We start from the raw sequence: 12435 nt of genomic DNA, 5'->3' as shown, positions 1-12435 counted from the left end.
ATGGCTAGGCTGGGGGTGCAGGGACAGGGAGCGATGACCAGACCACTGGAGCGGCAAAGCCTCGCGGGATCTCCGTGGCGTGGAACCTCAGGAACGGTGAGAGTCATACACCTGCTCCCTTCCCCCATCGCTGCGACCAGCCCAGAGCGTGCGCTTTGAGGGGGCCCGGGCGCCGGCGAGCTGGGGGGCAAGGAGCCGAGGGATTGGCTATTGCCCTCGCTGTTCACCTTTGACCTATCCTAACAACACGGCCTCCAACCCAGCCGCCCGGGCTTGAGTTGCCCAATAACCTCACCGCGCCCTAGCCAGGCCCAGCGGCTCCGCTGCTGATTGGGCCCCGTCCCTTCCCGCTCCTCCTTGCCATCTGCCCGCCCCGGGCGCCGCTGCACGTTTCCATTGGCCATCAACCCTGCCTATCAGTTCACGGCTCACCTCCCCCAAACAGCCGGCCGAGCCGGCGCGTGCTAGGGAGGCGGGGCCTCTGGGCTGGGGGCGGGGCCGGGGCGGGGCCTCGGCCGAGGCTGGTGCAGCGGTGGCTTTGGGCTCAGGCTCTGGACTCCAGCGCAGCATCCTCGCTGCAGCCGCTACGGCTGGCTGCTGCACTTGGTCAGGTAAAGAGAGCCTTGTCTGTCCTGCTGGCGGTCTGCTCCGCCTCTTCTCCCTCCCGACCACAGGCTGTGTGTTCCGCCTCTCGGGGCCTCAGGGCTCTCGGAAAGAGGCATCGAATCCGTTTTGCCCCGTTACCTTCCTTTCCTCCCCTTCTGCGTCCGTTTCTCAAGCTCCCCAACCAACCGGTGCCAAAGTCTGTTAGCGGGGCTCCCCGGGTCACCCTAACGCTCCTCACTACAGAACTGTCGTTAACTCTCAGGTCCCAGCGCCCGTGTGCAGTCTCCTTTCCAGCTTGGCACAGGAAGGGTGCAAGGGCGGGCGTGGAAGGGAGGGGTGCAACGCTTCATTTTGAAGCTGGATGTGTTTAGTTCACAAGGGGAATACCTTAGTGGGGTTGATTTGGGAACGTTACCTGCTTCAGGATGATGATTGGCAATGACTAGAAGGATATCTGTTGGTGCTTTGTGCTTATATTTATAGGTGACATTCACCATCACCGTTTTCTTCTTTCACGAACATCATCATCACGACCATCACCGTCAACATTTCTTTTCCTCCATCAGAACCCTTCAAGTTCTGCAAAGGCAGGCTCTGTTCAGGCATGTAAGTGCTGACTCCCCCAAATAACAAGCAGTTCCCTTACCCCCTAAGGCCAGAGCCAAGTCTTCATTTAACTCAAGGCCAAGTAGCTGGGAGTGGGGTGTGAATGGGGAGAGTTTCCTTATCCCTATTTGCCGTTGAGATTGCCACAGAAAACCCTTTGCTTTAATCATCCACACTGCTGTTTGCTGACTATGGAGAGTTTGACATTGGCAGTCACACAATCTGATGGACTGAATGCAGAGTCCAGGACCTGGGATACAAGCCTATGTAACACGGGTGCTTCAGCCACGGAGAAGGGAATGTCTAGACCCAAGCCTTTAAGACCGGATGAACTAGCTTAGCTCTGACTTTCTTCCACAGTGGCTCCAGCTGTACCAAAGCACCATCCTTGTGGGCATATGCATCATGTGCTATGCTGCCTTGGGGGATCTAAGTTCCTGGGAGAGAGAATTATGTTGTCTATAGCAGGTAGCATCTTATGACCACAGGATTGGGATTCAGCAGCCATTGCTTAGCTGTTCAGGGCTTAGTACAAGATCACTTGATGCTCAGATTTATTAACCCTTTTTCAGGAGGGGAAAACAGTGCAACTGAGAGTTGCATACCAGATTAACTGTCATTGTGGAAGATATTGCTTTAAAAGTGTTGAGAAGTCCCAGGTCTTGGTCAGACATATCTAACCAGTCTCCTTTCTCTCACCTGTGGTTATAGCCCCATAGTAGGACCAATGAATTCAATGCCTTTAGATATACTGCAGGGTGGAAGGAGCAGTGACCCCCTGGAGGGAAACAATGAATAAAAGTTGGAAGACAGTATATCATAATGGTTAAATCCATAAACCTGTCATATGAATTCCAATCCTGGATGAACTACTTACTAGCTGAGTGATTTTGGCAAGTCATTTATTCCCTTGAACTTTAGTTTCTTATTTGTAAAATGGGGGTAATATTTCCAGCCCCATAGAGGAAGTTGTAAGGATTAAATGAGAGAGTGTAGTTAAATGCTTAGTAGTTCCTGGTACATAGTAAGTGAGGAATGACTGGTAATCATTCTTGATAATACTTGCCAACAAGGATAATAAAGGCTAGTGTTCTGTCCCTAAACATGCATCCCCCCCATAGCTTTTTACATCCCTTTTAGTTCTTAAAACTGATGCTAATGGGAGATGGCAGCTTTGAGGTTCCTCATAGGACTCCATGTTAAAGGGATGGCACTGATTGACGCCACTTGTGTTTGGACAGACATTTCTCTCACCAGCCTGCACAAATGCTTAGCAAGCTCTTTTAAGATGCATTCGAGATGCAGCTTTAGTGAAGGTTTCTGGACCTCTGGGCTTGTCCTAGGCTGCTCCTTTCTCCTTGGCTGTTCAATGCCCTGACTTGCTAAATTGTGCTTTTTACAGAATCACTAGTGAATGCCCTGGCTTCTGCCCAGGAGAAGCAAAAACTGCTTTTCTTCAAATATCCCTGGGAATTGAAGAAAATCTAACTTACTAGCATGGGAGAACCTGTGTTTTACAATATTTTTCTTCTCTAAGAATGACATACTGTCAGTTGTATCAGGATCCTTTTTGTTGTATGGGATAGAAACCTAGCAGAAACAGTCTTAAGCAAAAATGCACATTTTTGACTAACATAACCAAGCCATGATCACACTATAATGTCTTCATGAGAAAGATAGTCCTGAGATTGAGGATTTTTTCTGGTTTGCTAGCTTGATTTCTGTGTCTTTGTTTCTATCTCTTTCAATTCTGCTCTTTCTTTTTTTTTTTTTTTTTTTTTGGCCTTATTATTTCCTCTTCTTTTTTCTTAAGTTTATTTACTTATTTTGAAAGAGAGAGAAAACACGAGTGGGGGAGGGGCAGAGAGAGAGAGAGAGAGAGAGAATCCTAAGCAGGCTCTTTGCTGTCTACCCAGAGTACGATGTGGGGCTTGAACTCATGAACCGTGAGATCATGACCGGTGCCAAAGTTAAACACTTAACTGACTAAGTGTGCCCCTAGCCTTATTATTTCCTACCACAGATGCTATCCTCTCAGTGTCTTCTTAGGCTGTAGGTTCACATCCATCTAGCTCCATAAGCTAAGGGTGGCTCGTGTTTCCTCTAGCTCCACAGCAGAACCTCCAGAAGAACCAGGATGGATTAGTACTCGGTCACAGGCTTAACCCTGCCTAGGTGGAATGTGTTTGCTAAGGAATAGCGTCCTGTGAGTCCTATCATTGTCTGGGAGTGGATCTCACATCCTAGTCTTCTTCCCTCTCAGCAAAAAAATTGGTAGAATTGTCCCCAAAGGAAGAGAAATGGGAGCAGGCTGGAGCTTGATGTAATGATAAGGACTCAGGAACCCTTCTTTCCTACCTCATGTATGGTGATTCAAAGTCTAGTTTTATGTTAAAATGTTGGACTTGAGCATGTGATCCCAGGCATTAATGCATTTTAGATGATTTTGCCTTTAACGTTTTTTTTTTAATTAAAACCTTACTTGCATAATTGTGAAAATTCGCCAGAGATACTTAATAATATACAGTGATTCCAGTCTTGGTAGATCATGTTTGGGGGTTACTCATACTCTCTTGTTGGGGCTTTGTTTTAACAGGAGCCATTATTTTTAGAGGTGCATAGTCTCTGTGTTAAAAATCAGCTTTATTCTCAGCAGGTCCCAGCCTGTGTGTTGACAGAGTTACAGCCATTAATCTGATTTGCTTGATCTTGTAGAGATGCTAAACCATGGGAATTGTATCCTCATGGAGTAAATATGAGCTTGCACCAACAGGCTGGCCTTGTGAGGGAATTGAAACATCCCTGTGTTTAACATCTGAGCGGAAGTGCTGACAAAGCAGTCATCTGTATGTCCCGTAACCTAATAATTACTAAAGTGGGAAGGATGGAAAGAAGTATGTGAACCTCCTTAACTTGTCAACGTATAAAAACAAGTCTGTAGGAAAGGGACCATTCCCTCCCACTTAGGTTTCTCAAGTTTTCTGGCTACGTGAAAATATGCCCCTGAATAATGTGTATTTTGCATTTAGGCTTTGAAAATATGATGCCGTAGTATACATATGAGGCTGGGGAGAGGGGTAGAATACCCATCGGTCTTTCCTTTGAGCCAACTAACCTTGAAATGACCTCTGTAATTCACCTCTGCAGGAAGCAGCCTACTGGATAGGTTTTTTGATCTTGTTCTTGTGTGTTTTGTTTTGTTAAAGCTAGTTCATCTATTTCCTTACTTTAATCAAAACTGACCTGTATTGTGTTCCATCTTATTAGGGCTATACCTATTTCTCCTTTCTGAAGTGTCAGAAATCATTATTAAAGATGAACATCATTCAAATTAAGCACTTTTTTACCTTGGTCTTCTGAGTCACAGGCTATTGTGGGGGATATTTTTGAGATAGGCAGGACTTTCTTTTTTAAAAAAAAATTTTAATGTTTATTCATTTTTGAAAGAGAGAGAGAGACAGAGCACAAGCAGGGAAGGGGCAGAGAGAGAGGGGGACACAGAATCTGGAGGAGGCTCCAGGCTCTGAACTGTCAGCACAGAGCCCAACGCGGGGCTTGAACTCACGAACTGTGAGATCATGACCTGAGCCAAAGTCGGACGCTTAACCGACTGAGCCATGTAGGCTCCCCAGGACTTTTCTTTTTTAACAAGAGAAAAACAGAGTTTATTAGCATGTGTATCATGCTTACACATGGGAGTATCCAGACATGAGTAGCTCCAAGGGGTGATGAGAACATGTGCTTATATATAACGTCTTAGGCCAAAGGAATAGGAGTTGGGGTTTCTGGGTGGGGGAGGAAAGTTATGGGAAGTTGCCCAAGAAAAGTATGGTTAAACAAGGGTGACTTAGTAAGGTTTGTTATGCATATTTAAGTCAGTGCCTTCTCCATTAAGAAGAGTTATTAAGAGTTTTCCTCTTCCTGGCATGGGAGAAGGAGACACATTTTACAAGTGGAGATTTTCTTTATTTTTTTAATGTTTTTTTTAATGTTTATTCATTTCTGAGAGACAGAGAGAACAGAGCGTGAGTGGGGGAGGGGCAGAGAGAGAGGGAGACAGAACCTGAAGCAGGCTCCAGGATCTGAGCTGTCAGCACAGAGCCTGACTCTGGCTCGAACTCACTGACCTTGAGATCATGACCTGAGCTGAACTCTGACAGGACACTCAAGGGACTGAGCCACCCAGGCGCTCAGAGATTTCCTTTATAATGTACATTTCATTTACAAAAGGAAAACTTGTAAACTTGTGCTCCTTTCTTTTTTTCTTTTTTTGTTATAGCTTTTACTACATCTTCCTGAATCTCAATGGCTGTTAGCTCAAACTCACCCATATGTCAAAGAGGCATATTTTTGGGTAGTATATTCTGAAATCTCTCATTCTGCCCTTTGAAACTTCACTGTTTTTTTCCAGGAAGTTTCATTTAGCAATAGCCGAGTTGGTATATAGTTCTAGAGAGATTCAGGTTTGCAGGGTAAGAGATCTACAAAGGGAGAGAGAGAGAGAGAAAAAGAGAGAGAGAGAGAGAGAAGGAACAAGGATGAGAAAGCAGAAAAAAACCCCACAAATTTAAATGTATTGCCCATCTCATTAAATCAGTCTCTCTGTTCTGGGAATAGGTCAGTCTAGTTAAACAGTTATTTCAGGAGGCAGAAGTATAGGTAGGAGTCAGGTGCCTAACTCAGCCATCTGTATGGTGTATGCAATCAGGCATTTAGTAGGGGGCATTTCTGTGGAGACAAAAGAAAAACAAAAGTTAATGGTTAGAACAAACTATAAGCCCAGTTTTTGAGTCCAGAGAAGACTTGGTTAATAAGATTTCTAAATGTTGGGCTTATGTCATCCTTCAGTGGTGGAGTTAGGACAGGCAGTGGCAGTCTGATGGTTTGCATCCTGCTTTGATTTCCCGGTTTGCGGTCTGAATGTCTCTGGCGATGGCACTGAGTGTTCCAGTGAACCTTCTGAGCGGCCTTATATAGCAACAAAGGTTGGATAAGGCAAGACTTTTTAATATTCATGTTGGTCATCAGGATCTGGGTGTTAATGGACAAGTAGCGGATGCAGCCTGAGGGTGGATGGGGGAAGGCAGATAAGGCTAAAGAGTAGGGCAGGAAATACCGTCATGTTGCCACTGTCAAGGTGCTGGTGCTGACATGCCGGGGGGAGCCCTCCGGTACATGTTTCTGTGAAGGAAGCAACAGAGAATGGGAGATGACGTGAGGAACAATGTTTAATAATCCACCCAACACAGCAGTGTATGGCTGCTCTTCTTAGGGACTGTTGCCCTGTTTTGCCCCTACGAGTATCTGTCCACACTCAGGCAGGCTCAGAGGCTTTATCCGATGATTTTCCCTGTGACACATGGAAGGAAAAATACAGATGTTTCAGAGAGAGGGGGAACCTGTCTACTTCTGAGGAGAAGCTCCCTCTGATGATCCATTCACCGTGGTAATTTGGGGAGACCATAAAAGTTTCCCAAACCTTGACATTGGCACAAATGAAGTTCCAATGAAATTCTCTGCAAGAATAGTATCATCTGTGTCAGAAAGGAAACCCTTCTGAGTGGCACTGAGACAGTGCTGTCTCATGCTCCCCAAGATAGCTCCTTCAGGTGTCTGGGTTTCTTTCCGTATTACAGAGCAGCTTTTCTCCTCTTTGATGTTGTAAAGATGGCTGAGTTAGGACAGAGAAAGGATTTTAGAATTACAGTTACTGTCCTAGCATTTAACGATCTATGTGTTCGGGCCCCTAGAGGCAGTAACTAAAATCTTCATCACCATTTCCAGAGGGTGTGCTCATGTTGCTGCTTTGTTCCGTTCACTGATTGAAAGCCCATCCCCATGGTCTTCACCCTGCCAGTACTAATAAAGCCTATTTCTCACCTTTACACCATGGAGTCCATATAACTTGTTGATGTTCTTCTTAGAGTAAAATATCCTCAAAGTCTATCCCAAGGGCAGGCAGCAAGTGTATTTCCTCTCCGATGCTTAATGCAGGAGATTTAAGCTCCTTCCCTTGGTTACCTAAGCTGTCAGTAGGTACCTCTGTGCAGTAGGTAAGTGGTATCTTATCTCTCCTATAGATGAGCAATTCAGGGATCAGAGAGGTTAATATGGTTACTTAAAGGTATGGCTTTAAATGGAATCACGGTAGTATTTATTGTACCTGTTGGGTTTGCATTCTACCCTCTGTCTATGCCCTAGTAAGCCACAGAGAACATTCCTGGCTTTGAAATTTTTTAAACTTCCAAAGCAGGATAAACCATAAATATAGTGCAGTATTCTGGGTATGGATTTAGTGAAAAGCAAGAGTTGCTTTTTTTAGGCATTAACATGATTACCCTTTCTCTTTTTAGATAAAGACAGCCACTTTAGAAAATTTTCTAGGCCTGGATCATATTTGGAAAGCTTTGCAAATAATTTTTTAAAAGCCCACAGGTCTGCAGAAAATGGAATTCATCTACAGAATTGGCATCTGTTCTGTCCCCATTTGCCAATGTCCTCATCTCCTTTTATCTCTGTTTCTGCAGTAGCATCCTCTACCTTCTACCCACAGGAGACAACTGGCTTCTTTCTGACCCACCTAATCTCTATCACAATAAATATGAGTAGAACATAATCACACATAATAGGGGGTATTGTCCTTCTATTAGAGTCACTTTCTGATTTGTCTTAAGCTGGTCCTGATTTCCTTTAAGCTCTGAAAACATAGATCACTTCTAATTTTCATGATTATTTGAAGAACTGAAACTCCATGATACCCTAGTGTCATAAGGGAAACTGGCAGATTGAAGGGGGAAAAAAAACCAAACTTACTGTTTTCTCAAGGAACATTACCTTATTTCTTACTCTATAGTTCTTGTACCCAAATTATTCTCTAGATAGTTGACAAGATTTTTTTTAGTCGTACAGTGGAGAAAACTGAGATGGGGAGACAAAAAAGTGACTTGCCCAAGGTCACTCATGGTCAGTGGCACAGCCAAGAATAGATCCAGGTCACCCGACTCCCTGGGCTTTGTTTATTACATCATTCAATTTCTCTTGAGGAAGTAACAGCCCTGCCAGCTATAAAAAAAAATGAAAGGACAGTCAACTCTCAGACTCTGTTTTGGGGACTTGGTCTTTTTTTTTTTTAATTTTTATTTTTTTCCATTTTTTCTGAAAACAATAGCTGCCAAATTGTTCACTATTAGCTAGATTTTAAGACCTTAGAGCCAGTGCAGAATTTGATAAGAACAACAACATTCTGTATCTATAGTCAATAGCACTGGATTGTACACTTAAGTTGTTAAAAGGACGAATCTCATGTCAAGTGTTCTTACTAAAATAAATAAAGAATTTTAAAAAGATAAACACAATTCTGATATCATAGTGACAAACTGGGCAAATGACAAAGCAAAAAGTAAAGGTGGCTGAAAGCTCTAGAGTGGTTGCATATGGATCTTGTGCTCAAACCACATCCAAGGACAAAATACACAAAAGAGGGAGGAGGGGCATATAGTCGAATTTTAAGTCTAAGACACTTACCTCTAGGGTGGTGTGGACCCAGGGGAATCGCATCAGGAAAACTGAGGTCATCAACAAGAAGAGAACTAGAAAAAAAATTGTTAAGCCAATTTTTATAAAAGAGGGCTTTTAGGGGCGCCTGGGTGGCGCAGTCGGTTAAGCGTCCAACTTCAGCCAGGTCACGATCTTGCAGTCCGTGAGTTCGAGCCCCGCGTCGGGCTCTGGGCTGATGGCTCAGAGCCTGGAGCCTGTTTCCGATTCTGTGTCTTCCTCTCTCTCTGCCCCTCCCACGTTCATGCTCTGTCTCTCTCTGTCCCCAAAATAAATAAACGTTGAAAAAAAAATTAAAAAAAAAAATAAAAGAGGGCTTTTAATATTACAACCAGGATACTGATGTACAGATTTTGCTACTTGGAAAGGATGAAGTCAAATTCACAGGGAGAGGAAGCAGAACTAGTCCATTCTTATTTTGTTCTTATTTTGCTTGCTGTCTTTTCTATGCAAGTGCAGCCGATGAGAATCTCCATCTACAAACACAAGTATTTAAAAAGTATCTCATCTCATAATTGTTTTTTTCAAATCATACTCTGTTTTGTTTCAAGCCTCTTCCTTCTGGAAAGGTAGAAGACCTACCCTCAGGCCTTTTAAGGGTCACGCCATTCCCCAGAGTTGTGTCAAGGCTCCCGGATGTTGGCGCAGTGGGGCAGCATTGGGGGGAAACCCTCTCGTCCTTGAGGCATCTGACCACACTGGTTACATGGTAGTGCCGTGTTTCTGCTCACATAACTTGCTCAGTTGCAGGTATCCAGGTCATCCTTGGGCCACAGAAATATTTAGGCGACATATCCTCTCATCCTTCTACCTAGATGTACCAAACACAGCTCTGGGGGCTTGTGGCCTCTCTGGGGACAATGCCAGAAAGCAAGGGCTGGCTCCTCCTTCCTCCTGGGTTTATAAGCCTCCCTCCCTCCTTTTCCAACAGCAGGAGGGAGCTAATTCTTCATGTTGCTTCAAGGCTCTTTATGTCCATAAACTTTATTCCTTTTTTACCTCCTTCAATAAATTCCCTATGTTCTTCTAAGTATTTGGGATTCCAGAAATATTCTCAGGCTATTTCTCTTTCTCTCTTTACCTTCTACCTCTCCTGATGCAATGAACACCACTTATGATATCTACCTTATTGGGACTCAAGCAAAAGGGGAAAACACAGGAGAAATAAAAAGAAATAGATTAATTACCTTTTTTTTTTTTTTTGAGAGAGAGAGAGAGAGAGAGAGAGAGAGAGAGAAAATCCTAAGAGGCCCCATGTTCAGTGTGGAGCCTAAAGCTGGTCTTGATCCCACAACCCTGGGATCATGACCTGAGCTGAAACCAAGAGTCAGATGCTCTACCAAATGAGCCACTGAGGCAACCCCAGATTGTTTTTGATCATTCTTTTTTTTAGAAATACAGTGATTTGAGATATCTGTCTTATTCACATCTGTTTCCCTTTCTCTGAAAATGGCCCCAATATGTAAGTATGGGCTCCATATACATAAGAACATGTACCTGGTCAGGGTTACTTAAACCAGGGATAGAAATCTGACCCAAGCTCAGCCAATCGGATTCCATAACCCAAGAATGAGAGTTTAGGACTGAAGGATGGCAGTGACTAAGAGTCAGTGGAGTAAGTCACAGCTAGAGAAGTGCTCCAGGGGGAGGGCCTTTGAGCCCTGTCCCAGAGGCCATTGGAAGACTCTGCCTCCTGCTCTTGGTTTTTCCACCCTTACTTCGATTTCATGAATTTGCCCACGAATTTCATGAAATGGGATCTGCCTCCATTTTTGTTAAGGTAGCCTAAATCAGGTTCAGTTGCTTGCAACCAGAAGAAATTCAAGATTGCAAAGGCAGAAACACATGGTGATGAGAAAATTGAAACTCAAGATAGGTGAAGAGATAGTAGATAGAATCTAGCTATTTAAGATGTGTTCATCTAATGATTTAAAGTGATCATTGCAAGAATTATGTCTGTGATTCTGGAACAACTTTCGGCATTTTTTTGAGGACTTTTTTTTAAATGTGTATTTATTTATTTTGAGAGAAGAGAGAGAGAGAGACAAGCATGAGCAGGGGAGGGGCAGAGAGAGAGGGAGACACAGAACCTGAAGCAGACTTGAGGCTCTGAGCTGTCAGCACAGAGCCAGATGTGGGGCTTGAACCCATGAATGTGAGATCATGACCCAAGCTGAAGTTGGATGCTTAACCGACTGAGCCACCCAGGTGCCCCATGGACTTTTTTTTTTTTTTAACTGTGGGCACTGCTTTGTAGTAAGGCTGTGAACACACTAACGAACAGCCAGATGATGTGTGGGGTTTTTGAGAATGGAAGTGCTTCCATCTGAGGGCTTGCTAAAGAGACTGGGGTGACTTTGTCAGGATGAGAAGATGCCTCAGGTGTTTAAAGGGCCCTTGGACAGGAGAGGAGTTGGGTTTACAAACTCTGGTAGTAAGGACAAACACCAATGGAAAGGTATTAAGAAGGATTTTGGCTCAAAATAAGGGATTTTCTTTTTTTTACACTTATCACTGCCTTAAGGCCATGGGGTTTCCTTGTGGGCTAGAGAACAGTTTGCTATAGAAGAATTCAAGTTGAGACTGGACAGTGGTCATTCACAAAGGTTACAGTGAAAGGGAAAATCCAGAATTGGGATAGAATGGATAATTTCTATGCTGTCTCTAAATCTAAGATTCCATGATTTTCCCTATGAATTTTGTCAACTCCTAGACTAGAAAAATGCCAACCCACAACTTGACAGAATATAATAGGAGTTAAGGCATTTCGAAAATACTGTTTTATCAGATTTTTTTTCCTTTATATGAAAAAACAAAACAAAACAAAAACACCCACAGGCTATATGATATCATTGAGAGAAGACATTTTCACAGAGAGAAATCTGTACTGTATCTGTACTGTACTGTAATCTGTACTGATAGTGATTAAAGACTTCACAGCCAGGTGGTTCACTGAATGGAAAACATTTCTGTAGTATTAATGTAATCATGCAAAACCCAGGGAATGCTGAATTCCAGTGTCCCTAAATTTCTAGGCTACATGAACCCAAATAGACTTCTTGAGTTATTTTACAGAAGAAGTCAGAATCCCAACTCTTTTCCCAGACCTTTATAAATGAGAAAGATGTTACCGTGGCACCTTTTTTGGGACTGAAACAGGCAGTTCAGATGTTTTATCCACCACTCCCCAAGACACCACACATTAGCCAGTCCCTTTTAACAACCGTGTAACCATTTGTGTATTTTAGATTATTATTCTTAATTAGAGGGTAAGCACTGGATTATTCTAGTTTGTCATTTACCGCAGCAAGCAGATGCTGACATTCAATAATCACGTCTTAAACAAGAATGGACAAGGAAAGCCACTTAGTTTGAAATCCTGGTAAAGACTCCCATCAGATGTAGTCCAACATGAAGATTTTCATAATCCCTTTTATAATCTCTCACTCTTCATGTAAAAACCTTAAGAAATGCAAGCATACGTATAACCATTCATTAGATCTCTATGTGCTATGACTTTTATAAAGAGCATTCAAAGGAATCCAGTCTCTTTTGCTTTGCAAATTGGATTCTCAAGTCATTTTAAAGACACCATTTGCGATGTAAGTAAAAACATATTTTCTGTCTATTTTAGAGCCCAACTTGAAAAAAACATACTCATAAATGTAG

At 43.3% G+C, this 12435-nt stretch overlaps 1 protein-coding gene across 2 annotated transcripts in view; it reads left to right on the top strand.

Moving 5' to 3' along the window:
• The first annotated feature begins 529 nt into the window (after positions 1-529).
• The window catches only part of FMN1 (formin 1), a 422489-nt gene continuing 410583 nt past the window's right edge, over positions 530-12435 (top strand). For both annotated transcript variants that reach the window (XM_047863846.1, XM_047863849.1), the window contains exons 1-2: positions 530-611; positions 1090-1212. The gene's annotated coding sequence lies outside the window, so the exon portion shown is untranslated. The remainder of the gene's footprint in view (positions 612-1089; positions 1213-12435) is intronic.

This window comes from Prionailurus viverrinus, chromosome B3, assembly GCF_022837055.1.
Source record: "Prionailurus viverrinus isolate Anna chromosome B3, UM_Priviv_1.0, whole genome shotgun sequence".
NCBI classification, from domain to species: Eukaryota; Metazoa; Chordata; class Mammalia; order Carnivora; family Felidae; genus Prionailurus; species Prionailurus viverrinus.
The sequence above is the reverse complement of the archived record's forward strand: the minus strand, read 5'-3'. Positions and strand labels throughout refer to the sequence as shown.